The sequence below is a fragment of the Coturnix japonica genome, chromosome 1, assembly GCF_001577835.2.
Source record: "Coturnix japonica isolate 7356 chromosome 1, Coturnix japonica 2.1, whole genome shotgun sequence".
NCBI classification, from domain to species: Eukaryota; Metazoa; Chordata; class Aves; order Galliformes; family Phasianidae; genus Coturnix; species Coturnix japonica.
Window position 1 is genome coordinate 45,485,738 of NC_029516.1, and position 12,517 is coordinate 45,498,254.

The 12,517-nt window shown below is 41.7% G+C and overlaps 1 long non-coding RNA gene across 1 annotated transcript; it reads right to left on the reverse strand.

The window, feature by feature from the left end:
* Positions 1-290: 290 nt before the first annotated feature.
* LOC107312924 lies at positions 291-12,189 on the reverse strand. Its single transcript, XR_001554696.2, has 5 exons — positions 10,455-12,189; positions 9,464-9,587; positions 7,453-9,046; positions 7,295-7,349; positions 291-2,089 (listed from the first exon to the last, which is right to left on the reverse strand). It is a non-coding gene; the product is annotated as an uncharacterized LOC107312924 (long non-coding RNA).
* Between the last annotated feature and the right edge of the window lie 328 nt (positions 12,190-12,517).

Consider the following 12,517-nt stretch of genomic DNA (forward strand, 5'->3'; position numbering starts at 1 on the left):
AGCGGAAGGTGTAGGCGGGGCTTCCGCCAGGGCCTGCCCTTACCCCCCCCCCCCCCCCCCCACACACACCCCTCCGTCCCCGGCAGAGCCTTTTTAAGGGAGGAGGTTGCCTTGCTCTTCAGCCCTTGCTCCCTTCCCAGCCCCTCAGGTGGGCTGAGCTGAGCTGCATATCCTTTGTACCATATCAGCCTCAGTGCTACCCCAGTGGTGTGGGATGTCTCTGGGGCGCTCAGGATGCACTCAGGAATGAAAATGTTCTGAAAGAAAGCAGGAATTCATGTGCTCCGAAACACTTTTTAGAGCAATACTTTATTGTACAGAGGTTATAAAAATGAAGTGCATTTTATAACTCCTTAAAGAACTGTAGGGCTGGCTGGCTGCCCTCCATTGCTGATGCCACTAAAAGTAATTGATTTGGCTAAGTTTGCCTTTGCTGTTGTGAGTGTCCAGACAGACAGCATCACAAATGGTACCTCATTTACCGTCTTTCCACATTGCCACAAAACTTCTCAGAGTTCATGAATATCATGGAACTTCAATACTCTGTAGCATCCCCAGCTGATCTGGAGTGCTCAGAGAAAATTTGAATTCTAAGAACAGAGCCAGAGGGGTAGATTAAGCAATATATCCCATAGTTTTTTGGCCCAGATCATGGTTGGTTTCTGCATGAACCCAATCCCTCTGCCTCTGTGTGTTTTCTAGATGATGGTCACATTATATTCCCATGTAGTGCCATTGTTTTTTCAATCTGTTACTAAAACCTCAGGTGAGAAATGAAGCCTCCCGCTCCCCATAATCTGACTAAGATGAACAGATGAGATTCAGAGAGAGGAACGAGTTGCAGCATTTCATGGGATGGTGACTAATTGCTGCTCTTTCTTTCTCATGGTATTGCACCTCAAGCTGCTTGATAACTTGAAGATAAAATAACAACCAACCGTCATGACTCAAAACCAACATGCAGGTTACCAGGTGCTTGCAAAAACCATGGTACTTAATGACTGTGCCCAACCTACTGCAAACAGCCTTTCCTCATGCATGAAAAAGAGCAACGGGAAGCATGGTTCTAGGCTCAACAAATAACTCTGTCTCTGCAGAGGACATCTCAGCCCCTCATTGTGCCCAGCCATCAGCTGTGACAGGGAAATATGACTGGGACAGAAGAGTCCCAGTGTATGACAGTGAGGATGTTGGGCTGATTTAAAAAATGGGGATGGGGAGCCCCTCAGTGCTCCAAGGAAAAGACATGGGAAAGAGGGAGAGCTTGAAGGCTTTAACCTGAGCTAAGAGCATGGAGAGATGGCAGAGACAGGCTGCCCAGGGAGGTGGTGGAGTCTCCTTCTCTGGAGATATTTAAGACCCGCCTGGGTGCCTACCTGTGTGACATGGTGTAGGGAGCCCGCTTTGGCAGGGGGGTTGGACTCGATGATCTCTAGAGGTCCCTTCCAACCCCTACAATTCTGTGATTCTGTGATTCTGTGACATGGGCTGTGCTTGTCACCTGGGGAGAGGACAAGTCCTTCAGTGAGGGAAGTGATTTAACCTGAATGCAGACAGCTGGCCAGAAGGCACGCACAAGGTGACTAGAGGTGATGGGACAGACCCAGTGCTGGAGACAGCACCATCAACCACAGCAGCAGCAGCTTTTTCTCAGGTGAAAAGCAATAGGATCATAGAATCATAGAATCATAGAATTACCCAGGTTGGAAAATACCTTGAAGATCATCAGGTCCAACCACAGCCTAACCAGAACCCTAACTCTAAAAACCCTACACTAAATAGGGTGTGCGGAAATGGCCTCACATAGCATCAGTGAAGGCTTAGGCTACACGTCAGGAGGAATTTCTTCATGGAAAGTGTGGTTACACATTGGTACTGGCTACCCAGGGAAGTAGTGGAGTTTTCATCCCCGGAGGTATTTAAGAGATGCTGGGATGTGGTGCTTAGGGACATGGTTTAGCAGTGGACACAGCAGTGTTAGGTGGTGGTTGGACTTGGTGATCCTATGTGTCTTTTCCAACTGAAGTGACCTTGTGTCAGTCTGGACATTCCACATTGCTTAGGCAGAGTCTTCAAAGTGCCTTTTATCCTTTTAGAGAGGGTTAAAAACAAACAAGCAAACAAACAAAAGTGAATGTTATGATAGCTCAATACAAATAGTTATATGCATCTACTGCTACATGTAAGCAACAATGGAAAATGTGGCAGGCTAATTAACAGCAGTCAGGTAAAACCACGGGGAGTAACCAAAGCAGTAACACAAGTTTGTCTGCTTATAAATCAATGAACTCCTACTGAATAGGGAAATCCGTGAACACTCAGTAACAGGAGGCAGTTCCAGACTGGCGCGTGGGAGACACTAAAATACTGTTTACGGATATTCTTATCTGTAGCTCCTCCCTGATAGCCTTGAATGTGGCACAGCCTCAGGAGAGGGAAAAAGTACTAAAATCAGAAAAAAATACTATCAACAAGGGAGGTCTGGAAGCTGCCTCTGCTGAGTCAGGGTGGAGTGATGCTGTTTGAATGGAGGTGAGAAGCGCTGAATTACAACTTTGCTTTTGCTTTCCCCCATTCATTCTTTGTCCTTCCCCACCAAAATAAGAGTAAGCCAAAGTTCCACTAAAAATTACTTCTGACCAATTCATGTTCCTGTTCGGCACGACAGAATTCCTTAGTCTCCACCATCCTTTGTCACAATGGGAGAGATGCTGCTATGGGCAAAAGCATTTTGTCAAAGCCCTTGGCCAGCAAATTGGTCATCATGGATGGATATTACAAGAGAAGCCCAGAGAGAGGGAGCCAGCAGTCTCCTGCCTCTCACACCAGCATAAGCAGGATCAAAGAATGGTGGTACTTAGCTCAGATAGTTGGCAGAAAGCAGAATTTCAAGTATTTCTGATGCCTGTTCGCTCTTCCTCATGATTGCCTAAAGGGAATACATTGAATTTAGCCATACTTTGGACTCCACTGTGAAGTTCATTACGGTATTTAGGGCAGTGAATCTCACAAGAGAGGTGTTCTGCCTGACCGTCCTATTTTTAACAATAAAGTAAGTTAATACATTAGCGTATTCCTTTGCTGAATGGGTTCCTCTACCTTCAACACATCTGCATCAAACATTATCTGGATGAGAGGATTATCTGGATGAGGGGATTGTGTGTACCCTCAGTGAGTTTGCAGACGATGCTTAGTTGGGAGGGAGTGTTGATCTGCCTGAGGGGAGAAGGGCACTACAGAGGGACCTGGATAGACTCGATTGATGGGCCAATGTTGCACCAAGGTAAGTTCAGGTTGGACGTTAGGAAACACTTCTTTACAGAAAGGGTAGTAAAGTACTGGAATAGGTTCCCCAGGGAGGTGGTTGATTCGCCGACAAGCTGAAGGTTGGACTGGGTGATCTTAGGTGTTTTTCCTATCTTAATGGTTTTTTGATTCTACAAGGCAGTGAGTATTAAGCAACGAGAAGGCAGGAGCTCTGTTTTCATTCCTGGAGTCAAAAACTACGCCCCATTCTCTCACCTTCCTTTGGTCACAAAGTGGGACACAGTACCCGCATTTACCTACATTTCTCCTGCTGGGGTTGGACTGGCAAAGACAGCTTCTTCAGAAGCCCATCAGTCAGCTGCCTTTGGTTAGAAAGGAGCCTGAATCTGAGAAAGATTCCTTCTAACCCTTCTTTCATACAGAAAAACTGCTAATTAAAACCGCGTGGAGGGTATAAGGAAGACTGTTCAGTTTCTCTTTCTTGTCCCGGGGGAACAAGATGACAGGGAAATGGGGAAGATGACAATTTATCTGACTAAGAGTGTAGTGGGGAGGCAGGGGAACCAATAGCCCCCAGAAGCTCACAAGTGAAACGTTCACTCCCATGTTGGCTGATTGAAGAGTTACTTATGATAAACTGCTTCTCCCTCAGTTTGCCTTGCTGTTTCTTTCTATTTTCTCCTTGCACTCTTGTTGTCTCTTTATTGTATGTTTGTATTTCTAAATGTTGTAATTGAAACCCAGGTTGCAGGTTTGTTGATACACAGAAGTTATCAGGTAAGCTGTCCCTTCTACAAACACATTCCACTGGGTGGGCTTTGAGATCCCTTCCAACCCAACCATTCTGTGATTCCATGATTCTGTGGTATGCAACTCTTCTCTGAACAATGGGCATTTGCTTGGAAGCTTTTTACAGCCACGTTCTGTCATCCCTTCCTGACTGGGATGGATGGATTTCACTCAGCTAACCACATCTCCCTCAGGTACACTTTCAAGTGAAAGACAAACTTCTCAAAGAACTTTGAGGGCAGATTTGGGACTCGCACACAACACAACAGTGGTTTGTTTGCAGCAGCTTAATTTAAATTGGATTTCACTTCAATTTGTTGAACAGCTGAGGAACTCTGTGTGGACGCACTTATTTGCCTTAAGTGTTGGCTTAAAATCAGTTCCTAATCGATTTAAGCTCCACTGATCAGATTTAAATATATATGTAAAAGGTCAACACAACCTTTTGCATTGATTTAATGAAATGATATTGAAAGCAATGCTTGAGTAAACCGGTGCAGCCTTGTGTAAATGCTGTTTGAATTAGTATAATATGGATTGTCAAAAGATGGAAAAACATCTCTCCCATTCGAACTCTGCACATTCAATCTCTTGATTGAATGCTAGACAGACGGATTTTGGTGGACCCGCGTATTGATTTTATCATTAGCTACACAAAACAAATAGCTAATTCTATAATAGGCACATTTTATGGCTTCCCTCAATGGTGTTGATCCACCTGCATGTATATATTTGGTTGAGAAATCACAAGCATTCCCTCTTGAGTGTGAAAGTTCAAAATTCAAGCCCAGGAATGCTTTTAAAATTATGATCATTATAAGGTGAATATCTAGAAGGAGAGGGCTTTCCTTAAAATTTAGATAAGTTACAGTACAAATGTATCACATGTCTCAGAAGCCAATTTCACTGTTCAACAGGTGCAGATATTCATCATACATTAAATTTCACTTGTGCTGAGAGGTTGGATTGCTGAGGAATCACCTCATTGGTATGTGGAATATTTACTACGTATAGCTGGATGGCTTCCCAGGAATTCTGATGAAATACATTGATGCACCAGAAAGCACATCCTTTCTTCACAAGTCTTGTGAAGGAAGATGTAAGCTTTGCTCTTCTCAGTATCTGTCTGAATTGCCTACAGCAATTCATCAAGAATAAGTGTCAAGAAAGAGCTTTTCATATAGAAAGTTCCTTCTGTTGAGTAAAGCTATTGTTAAAAACAAGAATATGCTATTTAAAATAAAGCACACTTTTACTTAAAGGACGTTTTTCTGCACCTTGTTCAGAAATTGCCTTTTTTTTCTTATGGAAGGGTGAAAAACCACATGTTGCTTTAAGCAATTTCAGATGCTTGAAAGAGATGAGTGATATTGGGAGCACTTCAAAAAGCACAAGAACTTAGAAGCCAATAAGTAACATTTGGCTGGGAATTGTTTGCATGTGTCCTTTGAATAAGAAGCATTATTTGCTAAAAATGATTTATTTAGACAATTCAACTATCAATTTCTGTATCTGAGATACAAACAATGTAGGGTACAAAGGTAGGAGAGACTTCCAGTCACTATCTAAAAATATTCCTCAGTTCCCTTCCATAACAGGTGATCTGATTTGCTGCATAGAATTGATCTGCATGACAAATATGGACAAGTTTAGCTCTTGGAGTGTTAAAATATGTAAGAGAAAAGGATGACGGTAGCGGGTTTTATGCATCTGGAGAAGTCTTGGAAAGTTTTAAATGAGTATAGGCCACATTCCGTACAGCTGAGAAGCCATGTTAAAAAAACAAACAGACTAAATTAAACAGCAATAAAAATCAGTATGAACTGCTTTATATTTAAAAGTGAATACTGAGAGCCACGAAAGCTCTGGAGTTTGCATGAGCAGCCTATCAAATGTTAATGTCACTAACACCGGGGAACCTTGTAGAAACCATCCCTCTACAAATGCAAAGTGATACTATTAAAAAAAAAAAAGAAAGAAAGAAAGAAAAATAAGTGTGATTTAAAAAAAAAAAAAAAAATTGAAATTCTCTGTTCCTGGTTCACAGCCAAACTACACACATGCAGGTTTGAGGATGTGGATCTCTGAGATGAAGGCAAGTCCTCCATCCCATGTGTTACGAACTGCCTTGTAGCTTAAGTCGTGTAACTGGAAGATGAACACTACAATTGCATTTCCATTCTCAAATGTAAATTCATAAAGATTTCCATGGCAGATCCTACTTTCATTCGACAGATGTGAGTTTCTTTTTGGTCCCATACGCAAACTCATGTACCTGGTAGTCTTGCTGTATGCAATTAATAGAGAAGCAACCACATGGAGAAGTGTCCTATGAGTAAAGGAGTGGCCAGATCAGCTGTGAGGATTTTTTCCCATAATCCAAATGCATCATTAATATTTTAAACACTCATCGGAGTACAACAGAAAACATCAGTCACTTCCATGTAGACTGCAATTCATAGACACTAAAGCCCTATTCCAACAGCTAAAGCATTGGTGGAATCGCACTGGAAACTCTTGTTCCTGTTTCCATATGCTCAGCAATACTTCAGCTGGCATTTCTGTGACCATCAGCTGAGGGCACGACACACAATAGTGTACAACACAGGAGTTGTGCTTCGAGTCAGAGACTGGAGCATGCCAGTTTACTTCAAGAGCAGCCTAATCTCATTTATTTACTTAGAAGCGTACACACTTGTGAGCACTGAAATTCATATGGATAAATCAGTTCATTTCCTACTTAAAAATTGACTTTTGAATAAAGAAGTTCCTTGCAGAAAAAAGACAGAAGTAGGAATTCTCTTCAGTCTCAGCCAGGTCTTTATCATCCAAAAACATTTTTAACCTTCTAATTTTAGCAATGATTGAAGGAAGAGGACATAAGATCTGCACCAAGTATAAACTGCAAGAATGCTCCTATTTTCTATTTGCATATTAATTAATGTCATTTTGAAGCAGTAATAGATATTATAAAGAAGATAACACAAATTGTTCTTTCTTGACACTGCGGATGTCTAAAAACTTCCTGAAATGGCCTAACTGTATTGTCAGTCCAGCTGCCTCCAGATGAAATGAAATAATGCTTTGTGGCACAAGCAGGTTATGACAGTCTGAATGAAAAAGCCTGAGCAGAACAAAACTCAAAATGGAGCAAGGCTCCCCGACAGCGGAATAATAATGCGACTGACTTGAAAAGACAGAGGGAATAATGAAATCAAAACAAGGGGTAGAGACTTACTATTATGGTGTTCTCAGTTTGCTGCTCCGGATGGTTACTTCTCTTGGATTAATTACTGAAAAAAAGAAGATAGGTGTGTTTGTAGTTCACTCTATTTGAGCTGGAAGAGCAAAAGAGCGCATGGCGTTGTGCAGGGCTGGTCATATTGGAGTTCTCACCCTCCTCCTCCAGGTGAGGAATGAAACTTCATGGAGGCATCTCTTGGTCAGTGCTTGGTGCTGGGAGTGGCCGCTGGGTCAGCCTCCTCCAAGCCCTCTCCAAACTTCTTTGAGAGCAAATCCCAGTAACGAACACTGTAAGAGGTCATCTCTCCTTTTACTACATTGAGTGGGATTCATACCTTCCAGTATTCAATCTGGTGCAAGTTTCCAAAGGAAGCCAATCCATTGTGCTGAAAAAAATCACATAACAGAATGAATATACTTCCTGGTACAGCCTGTTTGGTCTCTGTTAGATGTTTTAGCTGGATTGATACCAGTTTACTAAGCTGGGTGGAAAAAGGTTGGAGCTACATGAAATTTGTTTCATACCTGTTTGATTTCAAATGTGAAGCAAGAACAATAAGTGGATATTAAGGATTTCAAAGAGAACCTTTGCTGTTGGGGAAGTTAGAGCGATCAAATGTGAAAGAATCCAGACAATGACGAGAAATATTTCCTGAGACACTAAATCCTGAGCTTGGAATGATGCAATGGCAGCATCAACACGCGGGAAAACTCAGTTCTCTCCCTTGTGCTTACACTTCAAGACTGGGGCTTTTCCCTCTGCATTGACGTGAGCAGTGTGAGATCTGCACAGCCAGGTCATTCAGGGAACAAACAGAGACTTGAATGAGGTCTGGACTGTGCTCATGTCTCACACAATTCCTCATTTTACAAGAGCTAACAAAGGATGGCAAAAAGACGGGAAGGCCCTGATAAAGAATGGATTCAGGCCCAGAGAAGCTACTGTGCAGTCCTTCCTGCAACTTTACATTTAATTTTTAAACACGTAAAGATTATGTCAAGTACTGGAGAAAAGAATTGAGGAGATTGTGATACTTACTGGAAGACTTTATTTTCTTTTGTCTATGCGTGCAGCATCTTTTCTACCAGAGAAGAGTCATGCAACATGTATGTCTCCCCACTGCTAGTTTGCTACCTTTCCTCTCTGATTCTTCATCCTTCTAGATAATCTAGATAATCTAGACAATCAATAAAGCAAGTAAAGTGCAATGGTTTTAATAGGAGAGCATTCAAACCATATGATCAAAGGGTGCCTCCTACTCTTCCATTCTCTGACTCTGTTGGCTGAATGCAGGCTGTATTATAGAAGACGTTCATATCAGTTCTGTCAACAAAAATCAGTACATTAAGAACAGTGGTGTTTGGTGATTAAGTCTTTTTGTCTTAAACAAGCCTAGAGAAGCAGATTATCATTTTTGTGTACATTACTAACATCACTGCAATTTCAGAGAGAGCTGCACACTGAAGGAAAATAGCAGCTCATGGCTAATTGCTGAGATTAATACGCAATTATCAGTATATGAAGAATTTGGGTTTGCACTGCAATCCTCTTTTTTCATTAATTGTACACTTGTCCTGTTTTGTTTCTCTAGGAAAGTAAGATAAAATGATGCATTTCTGTTCTGGTGTTTGAGATTACTGATGACATCTTTCAAGGCAAGCACATCCTTACCTTTCTTTGGAAAGGCACTCACCTGGTGACAATCGCTGAATGCTGTCTCTTCAAAAACCTCACAGAGCAGGGAAACTACTTTATACAACAGGAAGAGAAATGAAGATGGAGGCAATGTTAAGGCTACGCAGCAGTGATCTGCAGTAAAATATACTGCAGAGATAATATAATAATTAAAAGCCCAGAAACTATAACCCTTGGACATTCTAAGTTAAAATCAAATTTAACGAGAAAACCAAAGGAAGCATAAAGAAATGCAAAGCCAGAACATTCAAAAAACTCTCAATTATGCTTGGTTAAAAGCTCTTCAAAATCTCTAACCAGCTAAAAGGCACGACATTTGTGTGCATAATACGCGTGTGTTTATATATAAACTAAAATACGCATGCTTTTGAAGATGAATCATACATTTCTGCTTCATACTTTCTAACTGGAAATTCATTAGAAATCTCTTTCTGTTTCACAGGAAAAGGGGAAAAAAATACTACACACCTTTAGAAATCTCTTAATCGTATCCAAGTCCACAATTGTAGAACCATCTCAATAGGAACGGTGTGTTTTTGCCTGGTTACAGTCACCACAGTAACACCCATGTAGCTGCTAAAAAGCTCATCTCCTGGAAAAAAATAAAAGAGCAGGGGAAAGCATAAATGAGAGAGCAACATGTGAACCAGATATCTGCAGTGCACCAGAGGGACCTCAGCAAGGCCTTACAGAATCTGAGTACAAGGAGCACACTGGAGGCTACATACGACTCTTGTGGCTGCATGCGGGTATCTCTATGTGACCAGAGGGAACTGGAGCTACAGATGGAAGGCCTCTGTGATGGAGGCAGCTGCCTGGGGATGTGAGTACTGGAGATTCCTAAGCCATCCATAGGGAATCTGCTCCTCTGGGAAGAAGAAGGTGTGAGAGCTGGGCTGAAGGAATGCGTGCAGTGTGTGAGGAGTCAGCTGGTCCAAGCTCCACAATTTGGCCCTGTGATGGGGACCATCCTAGTCCCAGGTGCTATATCAAACCTCGTCTATCCAAGAGGCAGCACTGGAAATGTTAAGCAGTTGTTGGATCAAAATTGGATCCTGATGGCATGGCAGGACAACAGCACAGGCATACTGAGGTGGGCTGCTGTATAGAAATGATCAGGCTGTCAAGAGGCGCTAAGGAAGGGTGTTCATAGGCAGCACCAGAAACACTAGTTTTTATCATGGAAAGAGATATGTACTGACAAAGCTTAAAAACCCATCCCTGCTGCACTAGCAACAGCTGGACTTTCTCTGACTGACTATAGTGCCTGTTCCATGTCCACAACCCAGACATAATGCTGTAAATTATGAAGTTATTGGTTGTAGCTCCCATTGGCAAAACCTTTGTTATGCTTTGCACTCTGTGTGCATATTAGTCTATAAAAACACAGTATACTTTCCCTGAACTAAAAGCAATAAATACCTCTATCATGTAAAGGATTAACATGATAAGAAGCTACCTGACGTCTGCTAAGTATTTCCTGGTAGGAGAGTCAGGCTGCTTAGCTTGGATCAGTGGCCAATGCCATCGTGCATTCATCTCTTAGAAGCTTTGCTCTGCCACAGAATGAAAAGTCTCACTCTCCTGCAGACATTATTGTTCATATTGGTCAAATGTACTGATCAAAAAAAGAAACAGCAAAAACCAACAGTACTTCAGTGAGCCTATTTTCCTGAAAATAACTGCATTTTAGCTAGTTTGCTGTACTCCCAACTTCTAGTACCTCATCAATGAGCTACAGGCTCAGCATTTCAGTTCTCTGCTGCCATGATATTCCTGCTTGGATCATGACAAGTTCCTTGAAGAAAACCAATTTGGGTTCTTCATGATCTACAGAGGAGAAAACCAATGCAGAGTTTCAGACACAGTCTGTTCTGGCCTATAAAGAGCTTGTTGGAGGCCAACATTCACAAGAAGCTCCCAAACCAAGACTGCACATCAACCACTCAGCACTACTTGGATCCCCAGCATCCAGGGAACGGAATATTTTAAACCCTACAGAAACCATTCCACCTTGTCTACAACTGACTTTTGTTTTACTTTTTCTTTGCTCAAAGCTCTGGTCGTCAGACTTACCCAGGCAAGAATTAATTTTCCTTTGCCATTGTTAATGGATAACTCAATCATGGTAGTTAAAAAAGCATAATGTGGTATGAGTCAGCAAGGGATGGTGACACATGGAGGACCTGGAAATTTTTCCTCGTTCCTTTCTGCTCATCTTCAGTAGAGCCTGGGCATGGTGAGCTATATATTGAGTGGTGCTTTGGAGAAGCAAGCAGATGGGCTGAGGCATGGCTTGTCCCAGGAAGATAAGGCTTGTTTGCTGTTTGCTGCTAGAGGGGAAGACTCAAAGCTGGCAGCCAGGTAAGACAGACGGCATACAAACTGAGAAGGCAAAAGGAGCTGAAGGGAGTGTATTGTTGAACTACCCTGCTTAACTATCCATTTGTTATAAATTCTGATTTAAAATGCAACTTATCGTTTTTATCTCTGAAAAACAATTGATTTTATAAGTCAGACGTGATCCCAGAGCCAGTGCTGCCCAATCAGTGATTTTTAGAACAGAGAGGCTAAGCATGTGTGAAAGGAGTCCACACAGCAGAGATGCTGCAATGATCTCAGAAGTATTAGAAACTGAAACAAAGCTAACTCTGCATACTAATGAAAAATGCCTGTACAGGTTTCTGGATGAACCAGTTCAGAAGAAATAATAAATAAAAAAAGTCAATTTATTGCAATGCAGACTCTTGTTCTCCAGTTAGATGAAGTGCTCATCATAATTACAGCATTTTGGTCATTTATATCATATGGGTTTTTTCTAAGTTTAACCCTAACTCTTTTTAGCTTTACAGTAATTTTCCTAGGAGGAATTACTAAATTTCTGTAGTTTAGAAGCATATAACCTCAGCCTCGCTCCCTCCATCATAGCAAAGGTTTTTGCCTCGAAACCTACTTTTCCTGGTTCACATTTTTAAAGCATGACACATGATCAATAACATGAAAGTGCAGAAAACTTCCTCATCTGATAATTCTATTGATTTTTAGATGGAATAATTAAACTAACTGTTAAGAACAAGTTCATCAATACAATCTGGCTGCTTTGTTCCCCCCTCTTGAGTAAGAGGGATCAGTCAGGGTCTCCTGGCTTGCATAACCAGACACGATACCAAACAGCCATTTTACACCTGATTGTTCTCACCNTAACCACCTGCGCACACTCTCCTGGCTCCAAATTATGCCCTCCTCCTGAATCTTCTACATTGCACTGTACATTCCCAGAAGCCTCCATCTCCATTCTGTTCTATGCTCTCCTTTCTACACTATCAGGTTGATTTGTGAAACGTCAAATACAGTTTTAGAAGACATACTGTATTTTTCACAGATAATGGAGATTGAGTGGCAAATTGTGCTGAATGCCAAATTTATTTCCATTTTGATGACAGAAGCATATCCACACATTAACACCTCTGCTCAGGCTGTTAACAGTGGGACTTTATTACCAACCAGTTCTCTGCAAAGCAG